Source organism: Microcaecilia unicolor, chromosome 8, assembly GCF_901765095.1.
Source record: "Microcaecilia unicolor chromosome 8, aMicUni1.1, whole genome shotgun sequence".
Taxonomy (NCBI): Eukaryota; Metazoa; Chordata; class Amphibia; order Gymnophiona; family Siphonopidae; genus Microcaecilia; species Microcaecilia unicolor.
Window position 1 is genome coordinate 192,627,564 of NC_044038.1, and position 12,003 is coordinate 192,639,566.

At 49.6% G+C, this 12,003-nt stretch overlaps 1 protein-coding gene across 8 annotated transcripts in view; it reads left to right on the forward strand.

Annotated features, from left to right (window-relative positions):
* The window catches only part of FAM110A (family with sequence similarity 110 member A), a 52,821-nt gene that overhangs the window by 12,213 nt on the left and 28,605 nt on the right, over window positions 1-12,003 (forward strand). The window contains exon 1 of one of the 8 annotated variants that reach the window (XM_030212153.1): window positions 9,833-9,855. The exons of 4 other annotated variants lie outside the window; for them this stretch is intronic. The gene's annotated coding sequence lies outside the window, so the exon portion shown is untranslated. Of the gene's footprint in view, window positions 1-9,832; window positions 9,856-9,904; window positions 10,004-11,732; window positions 11,826-12,003 lie in introns of those variants that run through there. 3 more of the 8 variants (XM_030212152.1, XM_030212145.1, XM_030212151.1) reach the window with 3 other exon arrangements.

Below are 12,003 nucleotides of genomic sequence, written 5' to 3' on the forward strand. Positions count from 1 at the left end.
CACACAGCAGCAGCTCTGGCTAGGCCTCCAAGCCTAATTCTTAGGTTTTGTTGAGTGCCTGGGGTTGAGGGCTCTTTTGAGCAAGTGCAAACCTGGTGGTGCCAGGTCCCTCCTTTTCTCCCCCCTCCCGCTGGCTCCGTTAAAAAAAAAAAAAAAAAAAAAATTTTAAACGTCCTTAAAGGCGTTTATTTCGACGTTTATTTAAACGTTCATTGCAGCTACTCACTGGGACACCAGTTCGTTACAGCTCGGAGCGGACAGCAGGTAATTTTTACCTTTTTATAGCGGGCAGGGGGTTCCCCGATTCTTCTCCTCGTGGCATATGGCGACGGAGGGCGAGGGCACAAAGGGTTGCTCCCCGGATCGCTTGAGCGCTTCTAGAGGGGATGCGGGGGTCTTACAGCCTGATTCGCCCTTGTTGGGTGACAGTTTCGTGACCGATGAATGTCCCGGTCCTTCCTCCGGCGTGGCGGTTTTTCCCGCCATAAACGCCCATCCCCCGCTCCTCGCCTCCGCCATCTTGGCCGGCCACGCGGCTCGGACGGCTTCTTCGTGGGCCGCCCTTGAGGTTGGAGACATTAATGCCATGAACGCCCTTAATTTGGGCGACTGCACAAAAGCGGCTAAAGTTAAGCGCCGTTCTTCCCGCGCGGCTCCTTCGCGGAGTGTCGCGCCGGACGCCATTTTGGATGCGCAGCATGTCTCTCCCCCGCTCTTGCGAGCGCCGGTTGAGGGTGCGTCTAGGGCTGTTGCCCAGGCTGCGGAAGTACACAGTCTGGGGGGTTTCTCCCCCGAGTTTGTTTTGCTGCTGCATCAGGCTTTCCTCATGCAAAACGCTGCCCCTGCTCCCTTGTCTGGTAAAGAGGTTGAGGTTCCCAGAGGTAAACGCCCTCGGGTTGATTCCCAGGCCTTGGAGGACTTTGTCTCCTCTGATGTAGATGAGGGCAGCGTGTCTGAGGTCTCCCAACGGTCCTTGGCGGATTCCTTGGAGGAGACGGATCCCCGCTCGGATGGAGCGGATGACCCCTCTGCAGCGCGGCTTTTTAGCCCAGAGGATTTGCCCAACCTGTTGTTACAGGCCATGGACACTTTGAAGATTTCCTCTCCGGAGGACGTCTCTCCCTCAGCCCCTGTTGGCTCTGCCATTATGCTGGGGACGAAGCGCCCGCCTAGAACCTTCCACGTGCATGATGCCATGCACACCTTAATTTCGGCTCAATGGGATGTCCCGGAAGCGAGCCTTAAAGTGGCTAGGGCTATGTCCCGCCTCTATCCTTTGGCTGTGAGTGAACGTGAGGCCTATCTGTGGCCTACCGTGGATTCTTTAATCACTGCGGTGACTAAGAAAACGGCGTTGCCGGTGGAAGGTGGCACGGCCCTAAAGGACGCCCAAGACAGAAGATTGGAGGCGGCCTTAAGGTCGTCCTTTGAGGCGGCTGCTTTAAGTTTGCAGGCCTCAGTTTGCGGCTCCTATGTGGCCAGGGCGTGCCTGACTATGGTGCAGCGGGCTTCCCCCTCGGATCATTCCTTGAGGGCTGATTGGCAGGCCCTGGAATCGGGCTTAGCCTATTTGGCAGACTTGCTGTATGATGTCTTGAGGGCCTCAGCTAAAGGCATGGCTCAGACAATCTCTGCGCGGCGGTGGTTTTGGCTGAAACATTGGTCTGCTGACCACGCCTCTAAATCCCGCCTGGCTAGATTGCCTTTTAAAGGCAAGCTGCTCTTTGGGGTCGAGCTGGACAAAATCGTGACCGATCTCGGCACGTCTAAGGGCAAGAAATTACCAGAGGTCAGGGCTCGGGCTAGTACTCGTCCCGGTACCTCCAGAGGACGGTTGCAGGAAGCCCGTCGGTACCGCCCGGGCAAGTCGGGTTCTTCTGCCCCCTCTTCCTTCAAGAGGAATTTCTCCCCCAAGCAGCATTCCTTTCGCAGAGACCGCCGTCCCGGAGGTGCTTCCTCCGGTCCTCCCCCAGGGTCTCGTACCCAATGACGGGGCCTTGGTCCACGCCCCAGTGCAGATTGGAGGACGGCTGTCCTTGTTTCTGGGCGAGTGGACCACAATAACTTCAGACGCGTGGGTGCTGGAAGTCATCAGAGACGGCTACAAGCTAGAGTTCTGCCGACCCTTAAAAGACGGGTTTGTACTCTCTCCCTGCAAGTCTCCGGTCAAAGCTGTGGCAGTGCAGCAGACCTTGGACAATCTGATCCGCCTGGGCGCGGTCGTTCCTGTGCCAGAAAGTCAGCTTGGCAAGGGACGTTACTCCATTTACTTTGTGGTACCAAAGAAAGGAGGTTCTGTCCGGCCTATCCTCGACCTCAAAGGGGTCAATCGGGCCTTGAAAGTGCGGCACTTTCGCATGGAGACTCTCCGCTCTGTTATAGCGGCAGTGAAGGCAGGAGAGTTCTTGGCTTCCTTGGACATCAAGGAAGCATACCTGCATATTCCCATCTGGCCTCCTCATCAACGCTTCCTGCGTTTTGCAGTCCTGGGACGACACTTCCAGTTCAGAGCCCTCCCATTCGGGTTGGCTACTGCTCCGCGGACCTTTTCCAAAGTAATGGTGGTCATCGCGGCCTTCCTACGAAAGGAAGGGATACAAGTCCATCCTTATCTGGACGACTGGTTGATCCGAGCCCCCTCTTATGCAGAGTGCGGCAAAGCTGTGGACCGGGTAGTTGCTCTTTTGAGCTCCCTGGGATGGATCATCAACTGGGAGAAGAGCCAGCTGCGCCCGACTCAGTCCCTGGAGTACCTGGGAGTTCGATTCGACACCCAAGTGGGCAGAGTGTTCCTGCCAGACAATCGGATTGTCAAACTTCAGGCTCAGGTGGACCAGTTCCTGGGAGCCTCTCCTCTTCGGGCTTGGGACTATGTGCAGCTGTTGGGCTCTATGACGGCCACGATGGAAGTAGTGCCTTGGGCCAGGGCTCATATGAGACCACTTCAACACTCCTTGCTGCAGCGCTGGACTCCGATGTCGGAGGATTATGCTGTGCGACTTCCCTTGGACCCAGCAGTGCGCAAGGCGCTGAGCTGGTGGATGCAGACAGACAAATTGTCTGCGGGAATGCCTCTGGTGACCCCAGAGTGGATTGTCGTCACGACGGACGCCTCTTTGTCGGGCTGGGGAGCCCACTGCTTGGGAAGGACAGCGCAGGGGCTCTGGTCTCCTGCAGAGGCAAAGTGGTCTATCAACCTCCTGGAACTCAGAGCCATACGGTTGGCGCTTTTGGAGTTCATCCCGGTACTGGTGTGGAAGCCTGTACGGGTCCTGTCGGACAATGCCACGGCTGTGGCCTATGTCAACCGCCAGGGAGGTACCAAGAGCGCCCCTCTAGCCAAGGAGGCTATGTATCTTTGCCAGTGGGCGGAAGCGAACCTGGAGCAGCTTTCAGCGGCTCACATTGCCGGAGTCATGAATGTCAAGGCGGACTTTCTCAGTCGCCATACCTTGGAGCCCGGAGAGTGGCAGCTATCTGCTCAGGCGTTCTTGGACATCACGAAGCGCTGGGGCCAGCCGAGCCTAGATCTGATGGCGTCATCGGCCAATTGCCAAGTGCCGCGCTTCTTCAGCAGAGGACGGGACCCTCGATCCCTGGGAGTAGATGCTCTTCTCCAACAGTGGCCGACACAAGAGCTCCTCTATGTGTTCCCGCCCTGGCCCATGTTGGGCAGGGTGCTAGACCGGGTGGCAAAGCATCCCGGCAGGGTAATCCTGGTGGGTCCGGATTGGCCCAGGCGTCCCTGGTATGCGGACTTGATCAGGCTCTCAGTGGACGATCCTCTGCGACTGCCAGTGGAACAGGGCCTGTTACATCAGGGTCCCGTGGTGATGGAGGATCCCTCCCCCTTTGGTCTTACGGCCTGGCTATTGAGCGGCAGCGTCTGAGGAAGAAGGGCTTCTCAGACAAGGTCATCGCCACTATGCTGAGAGCGAGGAAGCGCTCTACTTCTACTGCTTACGCCAGGGTTTGGCGTATCTTTGCAGCGTGGTGTGAAGCAGGCTCTCTTTCTCCCTTCACTGCTCCAATTTCTTCAGTGTTGGCGTTCCTGCAAGAAGGTCTGGAGAAAGGCCTGTCGCTCAGTTCCCTTAAAGTCCAGGTAGCGGCTCTGGCTTGCTTCAGGGGCCGCCTGAAGGGTGCTTCCCTGGCTTCACAGCCAGATGTGGTGCGCTTTCTCAAGGGAGTTAATCACCTGCGCCCTCCTCTGCACTCAGTGGTGCCTGCGTGGAATCTCAACCTGGTGCTAAGAGCATTGCAGAAGCCGCCTTTTGAACCCTTGTCGAGGGCATCTCTGAAAGACCTGACGTTGAAAGCAGTCTTTTTGGTGGCTATCACTTCAGCCAGAAGAGTTTCCGAGCTCCAGGCGCTCTCATGTCGAGAGCCTTTTCTGCAGTTCACTGAGGCAGGAGTGACTATTCGCACAGTGCCTTCCTTTCTGCCCAAGATTGTTTCTCGCTTCCATGTGAATCAGCAGCTCTGTCTCCCTTCCTTTCGTAGGGAGGACTACCCAGAGGAGTACTCTGCTCTTAAATATCTGGATGTGAGACGAGTCATCATCAGATACTTGGAAGTGACCAATGATTTCCGGAAATCGGATCATCTGTTTGTCCTGTTTGCAGGTCCTCGTAAGGGTCTGCAGGCTGCTAAGCCTACAGTGGCAAGATGGGTCAAGGAAGCCATTGCAGCGGCTTATGTGGCCGCGGGGAAGGTGCCGCCTATCCAGCTGAAGGCTCACTCCACGAGAGCTCAGGCGGCCTCAATGGCAGAGGCCGGATCCGTCTCCTTGGAAGAGATATGCAAGGCGGCAACTTGGGCTTCGGCTCATACATTCTCCAAGCATTACCGGTTGACTGTGGCTGCACGGGCGGAGGCCCGGTTTGGAGCTTCAGTGTTGAGGTCAGGGATTTCTATGTCCCGCCCTGGGTGAGTACTGCTTCGGTACATCCCACCAGTCTATGGATTGATCAGCTTGATGATATGGAAGGTAAAATTATGTATAATCATACCTGATAATTTTCTTTCCATTAATCATAGCTGATCAATCCATAGCCCCTCCCAGATATCTGTACTGTTTTTATTCTGGTTGCATTTCAGGTTCAAGTTTAGTCTTCAGTTACTTCAGAAAGACTTCATGTTCAAGTTCTTCCTTCACTTGGATTCTTCAAGAGTTGAGACGAGTTTGTGTTACAGTGAGCTGCTGCATTCCTCTCCCCTCCGTTTTACGGGGCTGGATTGAGATTTAAATTCTGCCGGCACTCCCTCCCGCTTCGTGCGGCTGTAGGGCAGCTTTGTACCCCTCCCGCTTCGGCGGTGTTAGGGTCAGTCAGCTCCTCCCGCGGTTGCGGTTGCAGGATAAGCCAGATCCCCCCGCATCGGCGGGTGTGGTGTCCCTCCCCCGCTCCGCGGGGATGAGCTGGACGGATTCCCCTCCCCCACTTGTGTGGGGATGAGCTGGGTTAATTCCCCTCCCCCGTTTCGGCGGTGGTGAGCTGGGCAGAGTGTCCCTTCGTGGGTGTAATTCTCTAAGTGCTGAGTCCTGCGGATGGAGCTTTGATATCGACATACTGAGGAGTTTCCGGCAGCACATGACCACATATAGGGAGGCAAAAGTTTGCTCTCTATCTCCACCTGCTGGTAGATGGACACAACCCACCAGTCTATGGATTGATCAGCTATGATTACTGGAAAGAAAATTATCAGGTATGATTATACATAATTTTACCATAGTCATAAAGAAATACTTCATGAACATATCGGATAATGTGTCTTTTCAGTACAAGGCCCACGCCTGTGGAATTCACGCCCATCTCATTTGCGTCTCCAGACATCCTTAACACAATTCAAAATAGACTTGAAAACCCATCCTTCTTTTTTTTTTTAAATGCATATACATAAGGCATTAGCCTGTGTGAGTTCTGCAGGGCAGGAGAGTTCCCTTGTGTATATTGCTCCTCTTGCTCTTCTGTTAAACATTGTAGTTTTGCCCCGCTTTCCTTGCTGTGATGTCTTATTCAGAAACTTTCCCTTTGCCTTTGTAAATGTTTGTTTTAGAATGTAAACCACTTAGATAGTAGCGCTGTAGTGTGGTGTAAAAAGTGTGAAATAAAATTGGAAACTCGTAAATGTAATCCTGATCATAGTTCTTGGTCACTGAAGCTGACATAAATGGTCTGTGCTGGGCCGGTGTGTGGGGCCTTAAGCATCTGCACATTCACGTCAGGTTCAGTGAGCAACAAAATGGTAAGACAATGTCGGGGGGGGGGGGGATGGAAGACAGTAGCACCCAGTGGGTTTCACAGATGAGGGGTCAAAAAGAATTTGGAAACTTTGCAGCTTCAGCCCAATATGTCTGGAGTCTTATGTGCCCAGCTGCCTATGGATGGTGGGGTAGGGTGTTTGGCCACCAGATTAATGTATGTGGTGGGGGAATGAGGGTTTTGTGTGATGCAGCTGGTAGTCTTAGGCCTACAATAAGAAATTATTATCTGACGATGCCTGCAATGCCCAAAGTACTTTGCAAGTTGGACTATATTTACCAAATGACCAAGCTAATAGCATTGCGAACTGGCCAACTGGCAAAATTTCACAGAGTTTGGGATACTTATACTACTTGGTCTAGTGCCTCTGTGGTTCAGTGAGTGCTGGATTGCGTTGCTTTATCCTCCAGTGGTGTTCCTTATTTAATTACTAGGAAAGAAGGCCCATTTCTCAGAGCAATGAAACGGGCGCTAGCTTTTTTTTTTTTTGGGGGGGGGGGGGGTGACTCACATATGGAGAACGGTGGCGATTTTCCTGGGCCGCCCCGTGGCTCGTCGCCGTTGTAGCTGGTTCGTGCGCCGCCGCTGTTGTTAGCGTTGTCGTAGCTCTGTGTGGGTGGCGATTTTCCTGGGCCGCCCTCAACGTCATCACGTTTTGACGTGAGGGCGGAGCACAGGTACAGTAATAAAACTCACCCTCAACGTTTGCTCCGCCCTCGATGTCATGACGTTTGATGCGAGGGCGGGGCCCGGTGGCTTCACCACCACGAACCTGAAGGAACTGAAGTCAGTGGCTTGGCTTCACTGACGTCAGTGTCCTCAAAACGTTGAGGGTGAGTTTTATTATAGTAGATGGATTCCTCTTGCTAGTTAATTACAGCTCTGTGTGAAGGTGGGATTATTAATGGAATATCTTATACTTCTGCTATTATTAAAATCATTTGACAGTCTGTTTTTGATGATGGTTTGTTCTGTTTACTCTTTGGTAATAATTAATTTAAAAAAATTAAAAAAAGAAATTACTGTCTGACTCCCATCCTGCCCTTATCCAAAGGAACCCAGGGAAGCATGAAATGCAGACAAAGATTTTCAGTAGTTGAACCCCAGGAAGCTACTTAGGTTCCACATCCACCTTTCTCCCTGAAAAGAGTGCAGTCTCAGCCCTTGAGTGGCTGTGCAAAACCAACTGGTTTTATTTTTCACAAAGGAACTTTGTCCATTTGCAGGTCCTGATACATCTGTGTATTTCATATGCTCCTTTATTCTCAGGACATGTTCTTTTCTGTCAGTCAGAAAACACAAGATAAGCTAAAGAAGAAAGATTGAGTAGAGAAATTATGAATAGGAAAGAGATGATGATGCAAGACAGGAGCGTTACCATGAGTGAAACAAAGACGCTTTGAGAGAGTTATGAGCAAAAGGAGAGAAGAAAGGATGCACAGTAGGAGGAATAAATGAAGACGAGGCTTCCTCATTTTCAGTTAAGACTGATGACTGATTGATTGTTCCAGGTGTGCTAATATGTTTCCCTGCCCTTTCAGAGTGTGCTACTTTCTTTTATAATTACTCTTCTGCAAATTTGGTGAGCTAAATATTATGCCTAAACACAGTTGGATAGCCTTTGAGCTGACCCAAATATCTTTTCCCCATTGTGATAATAATCACTCCCAACCACATAAATTCAGATATTGAGCTGTTTCCACAGCTCAGGGCTTTTGCAGAATTAATGCTCATGTGTTCAGTGTTGACAAGGTATTATTAGGATGACTTTCTGTTTAATAGCCAGTACTGTATAATTTGTAGCCTAGCTATCATTGGGAGTCTTCCACTGAGAAGGGAGTAGGGCCTTCCCAAATTTTCATGGAGTGTTGCAAGAATCTTGCTGGAAGCAGCCATGGGTGTGCATTAATAGATGTGCTTTGTGCATGACACCTAATCTCTCATGCAGGCATCTATCACACGAGGAGCAAACTTCAAGGTGTTACGAAGGCTTTCTGGAAATTTTCCAGAGTCTATTTATAAAGAACTCTTAATGATATTACCTCAGGGTCTTCCAAACCTGACCTGAAGACTCCCAAACCACTCTGGTTTTCAGGTTACCTATAATAAATACATATGACCTACATTTGCGTACAACGGAAACTACAAGAGATCACAGAAAGAGGAAGACGGGCGACAATATCTGGAAAAGCTAAGAGAAGCTGGTATAGTCAAGAAAGCAAAGATGTAAATGGAATAAAAAATAGCCAATACAATAAAATAAGGGAACAAGACTCATTTAGATATGTTAGTAGAAAGAAGTGCAAAAGTGGCATAATCGAAAGGGTTTTGATGAGGACGTCCTCGCAAAATGTCCCCATGCAGGGCCGGGAAACCCGTATTTTCAAAACAAGATAGATGTCCATCTTTCATTTTGATAATGCGGTCAGGGACGTCCAAATCCTTAGATTTGGTCATCCCTAGACATGGACGTTTCTGATTTTCGGCGATAATCGAAACCGCAGACGTCCGTCTCAGAAAAGACCAAATACAAGCCATTTGGTCGTGGGAGGAGCCAGCATTTGTAGTGCACTGGTCCCCCTGAAATGCCAGGACACCAACCGGGCACCCTAGGGGGCACTGCAATGGACTTCATAAATTGTGCCCAGGTACATAGCTCCCTTACCTTGTGTGCTGAGCCCCCCAAAACCCACTACCCACAACTGTACACCATTACCATAGCCCTTACGGGTGAAGGGGGGCACCTAGATGTGGGTACAGTGGGTTTGTGGTGGGTTTTGGAGGGCTCACTGTTTCCTTCAGAATCATAACAGGTAGTGGGGGATGGGGATGGATGTGCCTGTCTGAAGTACACTGCACCCACTAAAACTGCTCCAGGGACCTGCATACTGCTGTCACGGACCTGAGTATGACATCTGAGGCTGGCACAAAATATTTGTAAAGATGTTTTTTTGAGGGTGGGAGGGGGGTTAGTGACCCCTGGGGGAGTAGTAGGAGGTCATCCCCAATTCTCTCTGGTGGTCACCTGGTCAGTTTGGGCACCTTTTTGTGCCTTAGTCATAAGAAAAACAGGTGAAAACATCCAAGTGCTCGTCAGGGACATCCTTCTTTTTTTTTGATTATGGGTCAAGGACGTCCAAGTGTTAGGCACACTCAAGTCCTGCCTTCGCTATGCCTCCAACACGCCCCCCTTGAACTTTGGTCATCCCTGCAACGGAGTGCAGTTGGGGATGTCCAAAATCGGGTTTCGATTGTACCGATTTGGACGTCCCTGGGAGAAGGATGTCCATCTTCCGATTTGTGTCAAAAGATGGACGTCCTCTTTCGAAAATGAGCCCAATAGTGAGACTCAAAGGTGAATGGGGTGGGGAATATGTAGAAGCAGATAAAGGTGATGTGGAATTAATTAACAGATGTTCTGTTCTGCATTCACAGCTGAAGGGCCAGGAGCAGGACCTCAGAAGACTTAACAAACAGGAATGGAGGGGAGGTAGTCCCTGAATGATTTTCAGAGGACTGTGTTCGTAAGGAGCTGACTAAACTAAAGGTGGACAAAGCAATGGGGCCGGATGGCATACATCTGAGGGTACTGAAGGTACTTAGAGAAGTTCTAGTGGCTCTGCTGGCTGACCTTTTCAATGCTTCTCTAGAGTCGGGAGTGGTCCCGGAGGACTGGAGAAGAGCAGATGTGGTCCCCTCTCCACAAAAGTGAAAGTATGGAAGAGGGTGAGAACCACAGGCCGGTAAGTCTAATTTCTATGGTAAGTAAATTAATGGAAACACTTTTAAAACGGAAAATAGTAAAGTTTTTGGAATCCAGTGGATTTCAGGACCTGAAGCAACATGGTTTCATTAGAGACAGGTTTTGTCAGACAAATCTAATTTAATTTCTTTGGGTGACCAGAGAGTTGGATCAAGGGAGACCACTAGATGTGGTGTATTTAGATTTTTAGCAAAGCGTTTGACATGATTCCACAGAAATGACAAATAATCTGAGTGCTCAAGGTATGGACCCTAAAGTGACTGGATTAGGAACTGGTTGAGTGGAAGATAACAGAGGGTAGTGGTAGATGTAGCTGAGGAAAGGGATGTTACCAGTGGGGTGCTGCAAGGTTCAGTTCTTGGGCCAGTTTTTTAAAACATTTTTGTAAGCAATATTGCTGAAGGGTTGTCTGGTAAGGTTTGCCTCTTTGCGGATGAAACCAAAATCTGCAGTAGAGTAGATACTCCTAATGGTGTGGATAACATGAGGAAGGACTTAGCGAAGCTAGAGGAATGGTCAGGAATTTGGCAGCTTAGATTTAATGCTAAAAAATGCAGGGTCATGCATTTAGGCTGCAAAACCTAAGGGAATGGTACAGTTTAGAGGGTGAAGAACTTTTGTGCATGAAAAAGGATTGGGACTTGGATGTGATCGTATATGATGATCTTAAGGTGGCCAAATGGGTAGAAAAGGTGACGGCGAACGCTCGAAGGATGCTTGGATACATAGGGAGAGGAATGGCCAGTAGGAAAAAAGAGGTGATCATGGCTCTGTATATGACTCAGTGAGACCTTATTTAGAATATTCTGTACAGTTCTGGAGACACACCTTCAAAAAGACAAATAAGATGGAGTCGGTCAAAAGGGTGGCTACTAAAGTGATCAGTGGTCTTCGTGATAAAGTGTATGGGGACAGACTTAAAGATCTCAAAGTGTATACTTCGGAAGAAAGGTGGGAGAGGATACATTTAAGTGCCTATGAGGCATATTTTCAAAGCACTTAGCCTCCCAAAGTTCCATAGAAACCTATGGAACTTAGCCTCCCAAAGTGCTTTGAAAATATGCCTATGTGTAGCATAAATGCACAAGAGGTGTGTCTTTCAATTGAAAGGAAGCATTGGACCGAGGGGTAACAGACTTGGAAGTAACTTGAGGAAATATTTCTTCACAGACAGGGTGGTGAATTCGTGGAACAGCCTCCTGGTGGAAGTTGTGGAGATGAAAACAGTATCTGAATTCAAGAGAGCTTGGGACAAGTACATAGGATCTCTAAGGGAGTGATAAGGAGAATAGATGGCATGGATGGGCAGACTAGATAGGCCATATGGTTTTCTGCCTACGGTTTTCTCTTTCTAGTGCATGCAAATTGTTCTCCTGCATATTCATTGTAGGTGTCATGAAAACCTGACTGGCTGGAGACTCCCCAAGACACTTGCATGCTCTGTGCTACAAAAGGGGGTCTTGGGGACTGTTTATTTCTTGTTTAGTACACTATAGTTTGATCATTTTTAAAGTTAAAATATGATGGTTCCAATTTGTCTTAAGTGAGTGTGAGTCACTCGGGGCAGCTTTTGGCACAGTCTCTGACATACAATCTTGAGAATGAGCTGAAAACATTTGCTGTGCCCTTCAGTCCCTCCTCTGAGAACCGGTCTTCCCTCCCAGAATGGAATTGCTTAGTGTGTTGAGAGTGAAGAAGGCTGCTTCAAGGCTCAGGTCTCCTGTGAAAGCCAGTGATTCCCATACTGGTCTGTGCTGTTCCTGTACTGAACCTGGCTAGCTCAGTAGCTTCTTCAGCTAATGGTAAGAAAACAGTGCTCTGAAAAACTTTCATACAAAGTAGTTACTTCTTTTCCCTTGACTGCAGAAAAGCTCCAGGGAGGATAAACAAGCTGCAGGGCACCAGATCTAGGGTACCTGCTCCTCAGTCATGACTTTTACATTCTGAACTTAGAGAATCAGGTAAAAAAGGTTCAGTGCT